This window comes from Balaenoptera borealis, assembly GCF_965194805.1.
Source record: "Balaenoptera borealis genome assembly, chromosome: 15".
Classification (NCBI taxonomy): Eukaryota; Metazoa; Chordata; class Mammalia; order Artiodactyla; family Balaenopteridae; genus Balaenoptera; species Balaenoptera borealis.
In genome coordinates, this window is record NC_138871.1 from 27,885,489 (window position 1) to 27,900,342 (window position 14,854).

The following is a 14,854-nucleotide window of genomic DNA, read 5'->3' on the forward strand; positions in this document are numbered from 1 at the left end:
TTCTCACTCATCTGACAGAAGTCAGTTCAGATACTATTTTTCACTGTGATTCCTAGCATTAAGGAATTTGATTATCAGGTTTTGTATGAGGACTATTTCATCAGGGGTACAGAAGTTCTGGCCATCTCTGGTTTTGGATATCCCTTATTTGTTGAGACCTTTGCGTTGTTTGGTTGCCTTTTGTCTGTTTTCCAGATGGGAAAACAGGAACAAGGGAAGTATAGGTTATTACTAGGTGGGGTTGAACAAGTGGAGCAGCAAACTGCAAAGCAGAAAGAAGAGGGACGTACTATAGAGGGATATGACTTCCATTCTCAAGGCGCCTGCATCCTGTGCAGGGAGACAGCCTAACATAAAATGTGCCTAACAACAAATATATTGACTTCTTACTAAAAATCTCCAGTTCATAGAACCGAGGGGTTTGTACCTTCTCCTTTAAAAGTGATAGTCCTGGGACTTCCCCGGTGGTCCCGTGGTGAAGACTCTGCGCTTCCAATGCAGCAGGCGTGGGTTCAATCCCTGGTTGGGGAGCTAAGATCCCACATGCTGCGCAGCCAAAGAAATTTTTTTCGAACGTTATACTCCTGTATTGTTGGCTTTAGTGGTTTAGATTTTGTTTTACTGTTAAGAAGATTTCAGTTTATTTACCGGGAACAAACAACACGTAATGTAAGAATAGTTTCCCAGAAACGATTTCCATCATTCTCTTCCTCCCTTTCTCCCGCAGACTGGTGTTTCACCTTGACAAGTTCTCTGTCATTCCATAGGAAAGCTGTCTGGCTTGGAGGTTGCAATCCCAGGGAATTTTTCATCAGCGGGGAAGTCTCCATCACTACAGAGGAATCAAGGGAGAAGTCAGTCCCTGGTAAGTGAGATGCTCCCCCTAAACACCAACACAGCAGTCGTGTACCTTTCAAGGGGTTCAGGGGCAAGATGGGCAAGGCATTTCTACTAACTCTTCTTAAGGATCACGGACAGTGCCCTATGCTACGAGGTAAGCGGTGACTGCTGTAGTTCTTACTGGTGATCCTTTCCTGTCACTGATTCTCGGCTTTCTTTGTATTTCATAGGACTGTTGTCAGTCCAATACAAAATGAGTCTTATTTTTAAAAACCTGAAATGTTTTACAGAGCCTAGCATTCTCATATAGGGTCCTTTCCATTCTCCCCACTTTCCCGAGAGGCCAAGAACACGTCACACCATGAACTAGGAGAGGGGGTAGAGCCCTTTCTGATGAAATACATCAACAAAGACAGAGTCTTAGCCTGCTTGCTCTCTGGACAGGATCTCGGACCACAAGGTCTTCAATCCTGGTATAAATGAAGGAAGTGAGGACAGTTCAACTGGCACTCTCATAACAAGAGTTCTGAAACACCTTCCAAAGAGACTATAGCAGTAGATGAGGGAAGGGAGTGCTACAGTGTGGCAGTACAGGGGGAACGATCGGCTACAGCAGTGAAAAGTGTGGTACCGATCGGTGTGCTCTCGGGGTTCTTGTACATGTAGCATAGATGACCTCTACAGTGGCCCTCCCACCTTCCCACCTGCATTAGGTGTTCTTTTTTTTTGTAATTTATGTTTATGTATTTATTTACTGTTTGAACTTATTTATTCTACGTATTTATTTTTTTGGCCGCACTGGGTCTCTCATTGCTGTGCACGGGCTTTCTCGAGTTGGCGGCTAGCGGGGGCTACTCTCGGTTGCGGTGTGCGGGCATCTCATCGCGGTGGCTTCTCTTGTTGCGGAGCATGGGCTGTAGGCACGTGGGCTTCGGTAGTTGAGGCTCACGGGCTCTAGAATGCAGGCTCCGTCGTCGTGGCACATGCGCTTAGTTGCTGCACGGCATGTGGGATCTTCGCAGACCAGGGCTCGAACCCGTGTCCCCTGCATTGGCAGGCGCCACCAGGGAAGCCCTAGGTGTTCTCATATAGAGTCTAAAAACAGAGAGCACTGAGAGAAGGTAGTGGTTATTAAAGGCTCAGGATCTAAATTCTACCTGTCTCTACACCCCTTCCCAGCTGTCGATTTGACCCCATTTTTGAATGCTGACCTCATTGTTCAACTTTTCTCTGCCGTCTGTATACTCACCTTGAAAACTTGTTTCTGTGATGCGTTGAGCAGACACAGGGTGGCAGATTGCAGAGGTGGAAGCTGGTGGTCGGATATTTGTGGGCTGAATCTCCTTCAGTCCCATTCCCATTTCTGGTTGCCCAGAGGCCCTACTTCCTGTGTGTGACGCAGAGCCGTAGGATTGCGGGCAGGAGCCAAGTTCTCCATACAGTAAAGACCCCAGTGTGCCTTGGTTATAGTAATATACCTGGCTTCCTTCCTGGCAGGGAAGTGACAGGCGGCTATGCCCCTGATTTGTTCGTGGGCCTCCTGATCCAGCAGTTCCCTTGGCTCTGCCCCTGTCATCAGCTGCCCCTAGGATAACTCTGAGCCCTAGCCACTTCTCTGGTAGATTTCCCTATTCCCCCACTACAGTCACACCTGAATAAGGCAACTCAGACCTTTCAGAGATGTGTCCTGAACCTCTTGTTTTCTGAAATACCTATCTGGTGGTTGTGAGACTTAAGGCCAGCGTCCCCGAGAGACTTTTTCTATTTCTCCTAGTAAACCTAGACTCATCTTCTGTCACCTTCAACTCTACTCCAATTGTGTTCTTTCAACCCAGACCTCTGACCCTGCTTTTTACTTCTGCCATTTCATCCTCGCTCCTGCTTCCTTTCCTAAATCCATACGTCTCTTTTGGCCTTCCTAGCCCTGGGCCAAGTTCCTTCCTCTTTGCTCAGTTTTTACCCCTTTCCTTCATTCTCCCATCCAACTTTCAGTCCTTCCTTTCTCACGCCCCAGTTAGCAGCATCTGAAAATTCGAAAGGTTTGTTACTCGTCTATTAATTGTATTCCATTTACTTATTCAGTTCTATACCTGTCTTACCTGTGTATGGAAGAACAGCTGGTAGCCAAGGTGGCACCAAGAATCCTAGCAGCTCTCACTTGACGTATCCGTAGTAGTCGGCAATTTCCATTTCGTTTTCCCTCTCGGTGAAAAATTGCAGCTTGCCCGAAGAGGTGTATCTGGCAGCATTCTCCCGTTGTTGTTGAGCCCGCCTCTTCATGGCCTCTCGCTCTGGCCTCTGCTCTTGTTCGATGGGCTTTGACATGACTGGCTCAGGCACGTTGGGTTCCCTCCATGGAACTCGTTGCTTGCTGAAGTCTTGGAGTAGAAAGTGGGTTTGGAGCTTGGGTGGGGACTGGCGCTTATTCACAGCAGGGGGAACAGGCTCCCGCTGGAGAGGAGCGCCAGATGAAGTTTTGGAGGGTGCAGGCCTAGGAGCAGCAGACTGAGGGACACGAGGCTGGGTATGGTTGGTCCAAGCCGGTTGGGTTGGGTTGGTCACAGTTGGCTGAGCTGGTTTGGCGGGGCCTGGCAAAGAGGCAGGAGCTGGCTGGGATGAATTGGCTGCAGCAGGTTGAGCTGAGTCAGTAGAACCAGGCTGGGCACGGTAAGCCCCAGCAGGCCGATGTGAGGCGAGACTGTGGCCTCCGAGGAGCGGGTCGAGCTTGAGGCTTGTCCCAGGCAGAAAAAGGCAGAGGTATCAACTTGACCTTCCCAGGAGGAGGCCGCTCATACTGGGCTGGAGACGGACACTCTGTTTCAGCACTGCTGTCTGGTTTCTGGGCTTGGACTTGCGTTTTCTCAGGACCCTTCCCCTCACGTGGGGTATGCCGCCATGGCTGGATAGCTGGGGGTGGCTGGGGGTCTTTGGGGTTGCTTGACTTTCCCAAGAGCCGACAGGAAGAGAGCCCAGTTTTCGTCTCATTCTTCTTCCCCAGCGCATGAAGAACCTTCACAGACTCCAGCATGCGCACGCCAAGGGAGGTTCGAGGCTTTTGAAAGCTCTGTTGGAGAAGCTCAGTTTGGTGTTCCTTTCGCTTCGTGTGGGGGATTGCTGGCTTCTCTTCTGCCTTGACTTTGTTCCCTGACTGCTTGTTCTCCTCAGCCTTGTTTCTCCCTCTGGTCCTTTTGGTCTTTTCCTGCCCGTGGCTCTTAGTTTTGCTGATCTTTCTGGATGCAGCTTTCTGAGGTTTGCCTTGAGAGTGCTTGGCCGTGTTCACAGGAGCCCTGTCACTGACTGCAGCGTGGCATATAACCACTTCTCCCCCTAACAGGCACTCTGGATTCTTTGGCTGGATTTTGGCCTTGGGAGCGCCACTGATAGGCTCAGAGGCTTTCTGTTTGTTCTTCCTGGGTTGATCAGAGGGAACCTTTATGACACTTGGCTTTTCCTGCACCGGATTCACCTTAATGGCTCTGGTGTCTTTAGCTTTGATCACGTTGGGACCTTGGGATTGATCAAGATCTTTCAAAGGATTAAAGAGCTGGGGAAGGTGAATATCCTCCGCCAGTGTAGTAATGTCTGCAAGACCACTGCTAGGTTCAATCCCATTTTCAAGTGTCCCTAGGTCCTGACGACTCCGGCTGTTCTCTCCCAGATCAGCATTTTCAGAACCAGGCTGCTCCTCTTGGCTGAGGGGATCGGTGCAGGCCAGCGGCTGGTGAATATCAGGGATTCCTAAAGGGAGTAGTGGAGGATCTTGGTTCTCTGTTGGGATCTGGTAGGCATCCAGAGGCTTTGAAAGCTTGGTTTTGATATCATCCACGTGCTTACTCTCTATTTGTCCCTGGCTTGGAGCTGGAGGCAGGGCCAGGAGACGCCTGGCACTCTGGACTGGAGCTGTCACTGAAATGTCCCCAAGTTCAGATGGTGGGTTACTCTCAAGTATGTGGCTGTTTCTGCTACTGCAGGACTTGGGGAGTTCTTGACTTTGTGTCACACAAAACGTCTGGCTTGGAGGTTGCAATCCCAGGGAATTTTTCATCACCAGGGGGGAGGTCTCCATCCCTACAAAGGGATCAAGGGAGAAGTCAGTCCCTGGTAAGTGAGATGCTCCCCCTAAACACCAACACAGCAGTCGTGTACCTTTCAAGGGGTTCAGGGGCAAGATGGGCAAGGCATTTCTACTAACTCTTCTTAAGGATCACGGACGGTGCCCTATGCTACGAGGTAAGCGGTGACTGTTGTAATTCTTACTGGTGAGCCTTTCCTGTCGCTGATTCTCGGCTCGCTTTGTATTTCATAGGACTGTTATAAGTCCAATACAAAATGAGTCTTATTTTTAAAAACCTGAAATGTTTTACAAAGCCTAGCATTCTCATATAGGGTCCTTTCCATTCTCCCCACTTTCCCGAGAGGCCAAGAACACGTCACACCATGAACTAGGAGAGGGGGTAGAGCCCTTGCTGATGAAATACATCAACAAAGACAGAGTCTTAGCCTGCTTGCTCTCTGGACAGGATCTCGGACCACAAGGTCTTCAATCCTGGTATAAATGAAGGAAGTGAGGACAGTTCAACTGGCACTCTCATAACAAGAGTTCTGAAACACCTTCCGAAGAGACTATAGCAGTAGATGAGGGAAGGGAGTGCTACAGTGTGGCAGTACAGGGGGAACGATCGGCTACAGCAGTGAAAAGTGTGGTACCGATTGGTGTGCTCTCGGGGTTCTTGTACATGTAGCATAGATGACCTCTACAGTGGCCCTCCCACCGTCCCACCTGCATTAGGTGTTCTTTTTTTTTGTAATTTATGTTTATGTATTTATTTACTGTTTGAACTTATTTATTCTACGTATTTATTTTTTTGGCTGCACTGGGTCTCTCATTGCTGTGCACGGGCTTTCTCTAGTTGGCGGCTAGCGGGGGCTACTCTTGGTTGCGGTGTGCGGGCTTCTCATCGCGGTGGCTTCTCTTGTTGCGGAGCATGGGCTGTAGGCACGTGGGCTTCGGTAGTTGAGGCTCACGGGCTCTAGAATGCAGGCTCCGTCGTTGTGGCACATGCGCTTAGTTGCTGCACGGCATGTGGGATCTTCGCAGACCAGGGCTCGAACCCGTGTCCCCCGCATTGCATTGGCAGGCGGATTCTTAACCACGGCGCCACCAGGGAAGCCCTAGGTGTTCTCATAGAGAGTCTAAAAACAGAGGGCACTGAGCGAAGGTAGTGGTTATTAAAGGCTCAGGATCTAAATTCTACCTGCCTCTACACCCCTTCCCAGCTGTCGATTTGACCCCATTTTTGAATGCCGACCTCATTCTTCAACTTTCTCTGGCGTTTGTTATACTCACCTTGAAAACTTGTTTCTGTGATGCGTTGAGCAGACACAGGGTGGCAGACTGCAGAGGTGGAAGCTGGTGGTCGGATATTTGTGGGCTGAATCTCCTTCAGTCCCATTCCCATTTCTGGTTGCCCAGAGGCCCGACTTCCTGTGTATGACGCCGAGCCGTAGGATTGCGGGCAGGAGCCAAGTTCTCCATACAGTAAAGACCCCAGTGTGCCTTGGTTATAGGAATATACCTGGCTCCCTTCCTGGCAGGGAAGTGACAGGCGGCTCTGCCCCTGATTTGGAATCTGAGATGGTGTTCCCTGAGCAAGGCTGGCAGAAAGCGATGGATGTAGAGGGACCATGTTCTTGGCGTCTGAAGTTTTATCATCCTGGGCTGCCAGAAACATGGAGGAGGCAGCTGTGTGGCGGTCAGTGAGTGCCAGAGTAAAGTCTCCGAGTGAAGAAGAATTCTTTTCAGTGCTTGCTGTGATGTCCCACTCAAGAACACCTGGATAGGAAGCAGCTGAAGTGGAGATCTGGCTGTGGTCAGTAACTCCAGATAACATAGTCGTGCTAGAATGTTGGTAAAGGTAGGCACTACCCATGAGTGTCTGGAAAGGGGTACCAGTAGCCGATGCCGCACTGACGGCAGGGGCAGAGACTCTGGAGAAGTTGCAGACACTTCGTGTTAGGGAAGTTGCATTGCTCACCACAGGAGGAGAATGCTGCAGAGAATTTAGAGTTCCAAGTAGAGATGGATGTTGGAAATTTTCTGTAAGAACAAGAGGGTCATGAAAAACTCAGGGAGGTTGAGAAATTCTCACTACGTTTGAGGAACGGCATCATCTGAAGGTTCTTGCTATCAGGACACCTCTACTATCACTACTTCCTGAGAAGCCCAAAATCAGACAGTTGATGATGGCTGTAAGGACTGAGCAGTTTTCCACTCTTCTCTATTAACTGCCTGTGCTCCCATCTTGGGCACAGACGGGCAGAAGAGCCAAGTGGTGTGGTTCAGAGATTGTTCTCTAGGCTGGAAGCAACCTTCTCCCTGCCCTGTCTTTCCCTTCAGCCTGCACTCGTATTGACTTCTATGCTATTTCCTAGACTGGAAGCATTTTAGAACTAGGAGGCCCTTAGAGAACTTCGATGTTCTCAGTCTCATTTCGTGAGTAAGGAAACTGAGGCTCAGAGAGGTCGGGTTGACTTGTTCAAGTTCTCTCATTATGTTAGTATCATTACCAGGTTTCAGAACCTAAGTATCCTGACTTCCTTGCCAGGACTCCACTCTGAGCATGATACTGCCAGAAAGCAGGAGAAATAGAACTTATAATATAGGCATTTTTTTTGTCCATTAGAAAACAGTACGGCTATTACCATTGTCGTCTTCAGTGTCTCCCTTTGCTTGTGCAGTTCCCACGCTATTACCTAGAGGTGACGTACAGCTCAGTCCAACTGGTGAATTGAAAGAGTCATTTTTGCCCTCTTCAAGCCTGGTTTCTCATCCTACCTCAAAATGATTACCCGAAAGTGGATTTCTTAAGTGCTTTTGGAAAGGGAAAAGTTATCTGATTACTTCAGATTACTCACCTATAAAGTGGTTATAACACCACCACCAATAATAATAGCAGTAATAATTAATAGATGAATAAGCTGATCTGTTGCGTATGATTTATATGGAGGAAGATACAATAAGTTCTAGAAAGACAAAGAAAAATCATGACAAGCATATTACGTTAACGAAAAAGAAATCCATAGATATTAATGAAAACTGGGGTATGTGGCAAGTATCGAAGCCTAATGAATTTACTAACAAATGGCATTCTGTACCATCCATGCAATATTATGAAAGTGAATTTTGCCCACTCTAGTTTAGTGAATACTATTAACCAGAAAACACGATGGAGGTGATAGAGGTGAATGAATTCCTAGCCAATGCATACAGACAGAGAAGGTATGTCAGTAAAAAATGCATAACAAGCAACAGAATGCAATAAATGTGCATGTATAGGTAGCCACAACACATATAGACAAGTATTTCAATGAAAACCGGTACGAAGCAGACAGCAAAATAATAAGTGTAAAAGAGTTTCATTATTGTGCTCCTTCATATTTTTACCCAGCAAGTAAGAGGTATTAAGCCTAGGAGAAATATATATTTCAATGAATATAGCTTATATAATAAGCAGAAAGGAAGCTTAAAATGTATCAGGAAGGTTTTTGGATTTATCCTAGAACTTAGATTAGAATCATCTTCAGCATCCAAGAAGATGGCATCCCAAAACCTCAAAAAACCATCATGCCTAGAATCCAATTAAAAAAGATTTTCAAATGTAAGAAAATCCACAGGACTCCACAATATGGTTTTCGATAAACGTGGATGTTTGTTTGTTTTGTTTCTTTGGCCGCGCCGCGTGGCCCTGGCCGTGAAAGCACCGAGTCCTAAGCACTGGACCGCCAGGGAATTCCCTAAGTGGGGGGAATTAGAGATGTGGGGCTTGACTTTTTCTTCTTCTTCTTCGGTAGCTAAGATCTGCAAGCGAACGATGGCTGTTGATCAATGTGCTCTCTGTGTTAGGAAGGAAATAACTGTAAAAATGAAAAGCAGCCTTGCCTTAGAACCTACATATCACACCAAGGAAAATAGTCCTTCTGATTCAATTTAGAAGATATCACTTAAAATGTTGAATTGGTGAAATGTCTACCTAGTTTAAAAATTAGAAAGAATAAAACACTGAAAAGCAGCCCCCTAGATAACCACTGTGGTTGCTTGTTTATAGGAGGCATCATTTCTAAAACGTATTTCTAAAATGTTTATATTCAAAACTGTCAAGTGGCCAACTGTATTCAGAGAGGCAATAAAAGAAAGAAAACGGAGTATGACTTTTCTGATAAGCTGCCTTTCCCGGTGATCCCCTGTTCTGGCCTTACTTTCCTTCTTAGTCTGTTAATGTAAGGGTTTGCTACCATCAACTTGGTTTTGCCCTGCTCTGAGCAGGTTTCCCTCTGTGCTGTTTCTGCTTTAATTGAAAATCTTTGGTTCCCATCAGCATTCCATTGCAAACTCCGTTTTTCTTGAGAGCTCCTCTATGCTTTCCCTCTTCATTCTTACATTTTCTCCCATCTCTTGGTGCCTGTTGGCCTGTGCTAATGAAAACCATCCTAAACTTCCTTACACTCGACTCTGTGCCTCCCTGTAGAGCCCAGTACTCTCCATCCTCTCTCCCTATTCTCTCTTTTCAACTAGTCGAAATCCTAGTGGAGGGAGACCATTAGAGATGAAACATCTTGGTATATATTGCTAGTTTTCTATGTCCCCTGGCTTTTCTATGTTTCTGTTGAAACACTCTTGAGAAGTGTCTGATTTCGTTTTCTACATGGGTACCCTTTAAGGCTCAATACTGGAAAAGAAGGGGATCAGAGTGATCAACCCAACGTGGTATCCTAACGTAACAGTTAAGGAAAGCAACAGGCTTTGTGAGACAGCCAGTGATTTGTCCAAAGTCACACAGATAGTAAACGTCAAAGTCAAAAGTGAAATTAGGTCTCCAGACTTGTAGTTCAATACTTTCCCTCATTATTCCATGCTATTTTGAATCTCCTACTCAATTTAGGGGCAAAAGAAATCGAACGCAAAACTTTCCAAAGTTTCTTTTCTTACCTGACATGGTCAGAGAAGAGGAAGCATCCACTGCAGGTACAAGGGATGAGGAGACAACACTAGAGGATGTCTGAGTGGCTGCAGCTGAACGGCGCACGTGTCCAGTACAGAGGTCACTGGTTACTGGTCCAAACAGCTCCACGGAAACCCCAAGGCTCTACCAAGTGGTAGTAGGTTTGGTAGGAGAGTGATGTCACAAAGCAGGCAGTTGAAAGGTATGAGAGAGCCAATAGGGAGGTCCGATCCCCAACAGGAAGGCGGGCTTGGGTGAAGAGAGTGTAGGAGAGCTAAAACAACACCTGAGTTTCTGAGCTCTGGGGAGGAAATCCTAGAAGACAGATTTACCTCCCCCAGGCTCTTCCATTAGGGAAATCATTGCCACATTTCTTACAGACGTTCATTAATACACTGAACTAAGAGTTACTTATATTCTACAGAGTATTCTATTTTATGTATCATATACTTAGAGCTATATAGATCTTATTTAATTAATAATCCTTAGGAAGGAAAGAGCCATCTAGTTTGAACTATTACAGTTGTTCTGAAATCAGATGTGTCTAATGAGTGAACTGATAGCAGCTTTTAAGGAGCCAAAGTAGGGATTAAGAAGCTCTCTTTGTAACTTGGTTCAAGAGTAGGGTGAAGTTTGTTGAGTGTACCTTGTGGAGAATGTTGTGGTCCAAGGCTCTTCTCTTTTAGTTTCTTCTCCTTGACTCCTACCTTCCTTGGGCTGGGCTAGGCTGGGGGCCAGGTTGGACTTGCGACTTAACGTTTCTCTTCCGCTTCCTCTTTTTTTTTTTCTTCCATTATGGGCATTGCTTCGAGGACAAGCCTTGATCTTGCATTGGACGTTACTTCCTGTCAACTTCCAGCAGCAGGAGTCTTCTTTTCAGTGCTTGATGCTTCACGAAATAGACTCTGCCCGTTGGCAGCAAATACCAGAGAGCTAGGAGACAGAGCTGGTTGCAGACCTTTCCTCTTCCAGCCTTTGGTTGCAATTGTTTGGCCCATAATTTGCTAGCTCTAGTTCCTTGGGCCACACAGGTATCCTGCCATCTCCAGCTCTTGTTATATGTGAGAGACATTCTGAACACTGTCCCTTTTTCTTTGCACAGAAGTATATACAGTGTGGCAGTTACTGTAATCTCCTCCGCCTTGCAAACAGCCACTCTAGAATCTTGGACCTCTAGGACTCTCTGTCTTGCATGCTTGGGGGCAAGGCCAAGCAAAATGAAGAGGAGAATAATTAGAGAAAGAGGAGGACGTTGGTGGAGAATTGGGAGCAGGTAAGGTGAAAGGGCACAGGAGAAAAGAGATGCATGTAGACTTTTTGGTTTCTGTGGGAAACAGGTTGACACACTTGGGCCTCATTTGGTATTAACAGAACAGAGAGTTAAAGATCTAAGTAGCTAGATAGTGTGCAGCAACTGCCATGAAGTCTGTACACTGAAGAGAACAGTCTCACATCTAGTTTTCATTTTGTTTTATGTCATAGTACCTTATTTATAGCATTCACTGGTGTGTTTGTAGAATACAGATGTTTTCAAATGCTCTGGTTTTGTCTACATGGTTATCTCCTTGTCCTGTTTGTAAGGAATCCAACATTGTAAGACATATTGCATGTTTTTCTCTTGACGATTGTTGACCTTGAAGCGTCATGAACTAACTTGAGCTGTTGGATTCTGTGGAGAAACGTTCAAAAGGGTCTGTGAAAAAGGCACTGTGGTGAGTCGCATTATGCACCCGAGCGTAAGGAGCAAGATATCTGCCACCAGCCCAGCTTGGCCTGGATTGCCTCTGTTTTAGTTCCCCTGGTTAGTGCTTTTCTCCCTAACCACTCTTGTGACTGTGATAATGTGAGTAAGGGCTGAGTTGCTAATGATCTATGTGTGAGGTAAGCTGGTTTGAGGGAGGAAATCTATGGACCTAGTCATTTTCCTTGGTGGTAAGCTTTCAGGGGTGCAGAGATTGATCTTCCTGGGGCCTTTTCTGGTCCCAGGAAGATATCGCATAGATGGGACCTCCCAAGACACACATTGAATCTTTAGGCCTGTTTTTCCTATTATGAGGTACGAGTTTCTTCACTGATGGGGATGATGCTTATCTGAGAAGAAATTGTGAAAGGTGGTGTAGTGTAGAGGTGTGGCTTAAGCTTTTAAGTTTTCCTCCAGGTTTTTCCCCTAAGCTTCCTACTTCGGACGGCCTACTTACATGATACTAGTAGGTGATGTCCGGCTAACAACTTCCTAAATACCTGCAAGCCAGATCAGTGTCTCTTTTCTCTGTATTCCCATGGAAATCAAGGGTCCCGCCGAATTTTCCATCGAAACAGTTGATTTGTGTTGTCTCTAGGAATTCTAAAGGGCGTACCGTTGCTTCCTAACCGGTGTCATTTGGGAGATCCGCCTCTGTACGTTCAAATGATTAATTTTGAGACTTTGCTCATGTGTGCAGTAAACCCTTGAATTCCCTAAGACCTTCCTTTCCTCCATCTCCTACCCCATTAAGCCCGCTTCAGTTCATCTCCTGAATTTCTTTGGAATCTGTCAGCCAGCTCTTCCTCAACTTCCTAATACTGAACTTGCCTGTCTGTTGCGATTAGGTCCTAACTAGTGTCCATATATCTTGTTTCCTTCCAATCCACTCTTCACACAAGAAACCTTCAAAGCAAGTTGGAACGTTGCTCATAAACATCGCTCACAAACATTGTTTTGAGAATAGAAAACACACTGTTGGCCTTTAAGACTCTGCGTGGTCTAGAATCCTCTCTGCTTCTCTAGTCCCATCTTGTGCCACTTTTGCCCTCACTTTCTATGCTTCAGATACACTGAATTAACCTTAGTTCTCACTCATCTGACAGAAGTCAGTTCAGATACTATTTTTCACTGTGATTCCTAGCATTAAGGAATTTGATTATCAGGTTTTGTATGAGGACTATTTCATCAGGGGTACAGAAGTTCTGGCCATCTCTGGTTTTGGATATCCCTTATTTGTTGAGACCTTTGCGTTGTTTGGTTGCCTTTTGTCTGTTTTCCAGATGGGAAAACAGGAACAAGGGAAGTATAGGTTATTACTAGGTGGGGTTGAACAAGTGGAGCAGCAAACTGCAAAGCAGAAAGAAGAGGGACGTACTATAGAGGGATATGACTTCCATTCTCAAGGCGCCTGCATCCTGTGCAGGGAGACAGCCTAACATAAAATGTGCCTAACAACAAATATATTGACTTCTTACTAAAAATCTCCAGTTCATAGAACCGAGGGGTTTGTACCTTCTCCTTTAAAAGTGATAGTCCTGGGACTTCCCCGGTGGTCCCGTGGTGAAGACTCTGCGCTTCCAATGCAGCAGGCGTGGGTTCAATCCCTGGTTGGGGAGCTAAGATCCCACATGCTGCGCAGCCAAAGAAATTTTTTTCGAACGTTATACTCCTGTATTGTTGGCTTTAGTGGTTTAGATTTTGTTTTACTGTTAAGAAGATTTCAGTTTATTTACCGGGAACAAACAACACATAATGTAAGAATAGTTTCCCAGAAACGATTTCCATCATTCTCTTCCTCCCTTTCTCCCGCAGACTGGTGTTTCACCTTGACGAGTTCTCTGTCATTCCATAGGAAAGCTGTCTGGCTTGGAGGTTGCAATCCCAGGGAATTTTTCATCAGCGGGGAAGTCTCCATCACTACAGAGGAATCAAGGGAGAAGTCAGTCCCTGGTAAGTGAGATGCTCCCCCTAAACACCAACACAGCAGTCGTGTACCTTTCAAGGGGTTCAGGGGCAAGATGGGCAAGGCATTTCTACTAACTCTTCTTAAGGATCACGGACAGTGCCCTATGCTACGAGGTAAGCGGTGACTGCTGTAGTTCTTACTGGTGATCCTTTCCTGTCACTGATTCTCGGCTTTCTTTGTATTTCATAGGACTGTTGTCAGTCCAATACAAAATGAGTCTTATTTTTAAAAACCTGAAATGTTTTACAGAGCCTAGCATTCTCATATAGGGTCCTTTCCATTCTCCCCACTTTCCCGAGAGGCCAAGAACACTTCACACCATGAACTAGGAGAGGGGGTAGAGCCCTTTCTGATGAAATACATCAACAAAGACAGAGCCTTAGCCTGCTTGCTCTCTGGACAGGATCTCGGACCACAAGGTCTTCAATCCTGGTATAAATGAAGGAAGTGAGGACAGTTCAACTGGCACTCTCATAACAAGAGTTCTGAAACACCTTCCAAAGAGACTATAGCAGTAGATGAGGGAAGGGAGTGCTACAGTGTGGCAGTACAGGGGGAACGATCGGCTACAGCAGTGAAAAGTGTGGTACCGATTGGTGTGCTCTCGGGGTTCTTGTACATGTAGCATAGATGACCTCTACGGTGGCCCTCCCACCTTCCCACCTGCATTAGGTGTTCTTTTTTTTTGTAATTTATGTTTATGTATTTATTTACTGTTTGTACTTATTTATTCTACGTATTTATTTTTTTGGCCGCACTGGGTCTCTCATTGCTGTGCACGGGCTTTCTCTAGTTGGCGGCTAGCGGGGGCTACTCTCGGTTGCGGTGTGCGGGCATCTCATCGCGGTGGCTTCTCTTGTTGCGGAGCATGGGCTGTAGGCACGTGGGCTTCGGTAGTTGAGGCCTACGGGCTCTAGAATGCAGGCTCCGTCGTTGTGGCACATGCGCTTAGTTGCTGCACGGCATGTGGGATCTTCGCAGACCAGGGCTCGAACCCGTGTCCCCTGCATTGGCAGGCGCCACCAGGGAAGCCCTAGGTATTCTCATATAGAGTCTAAAAACAGAGAGCACTGAGAGAAGGTAGTGGTTATTAAAGGCTCAGGATCTAAATTCTACCTGTCTCTACACCCCTTCCCAGCTGTCGATTTGACCCCATTTTTGAATGCTGACCTCATTGTTCAACTTTTCTCTGCCGTCTGTATACTCACCTTGAAAACTTGTTTCTGTGATGCGTTGAGCAGACACAGGGTGGCAGATTGCAGAGGTGGAAGCTGGTGGTCGGATATTTGTGGGCTGAATCTCCTT

General features: G+C 46.4%; 1 long non-coding RNA gene across 1 annotated transcript; it reads left to right on the forward strand.

The window, feature by feature from the left end:
- The first annotated feature begins 664 nt into the window (after positions 1-664).
- On the forward strand, positions 665-13,515 carry LOC309611808. Its single transcript, XR_014234754.1, has 2 exons — positions 665-865; positions 13,396-13,515. It is a non-coding gene; the product is annotated as an uncharacterized lncRNA (long non-coding RNA).
- The last annotated feature ends 1,339 nt before the right edge of the window (positions 13,516-14,854 follow it).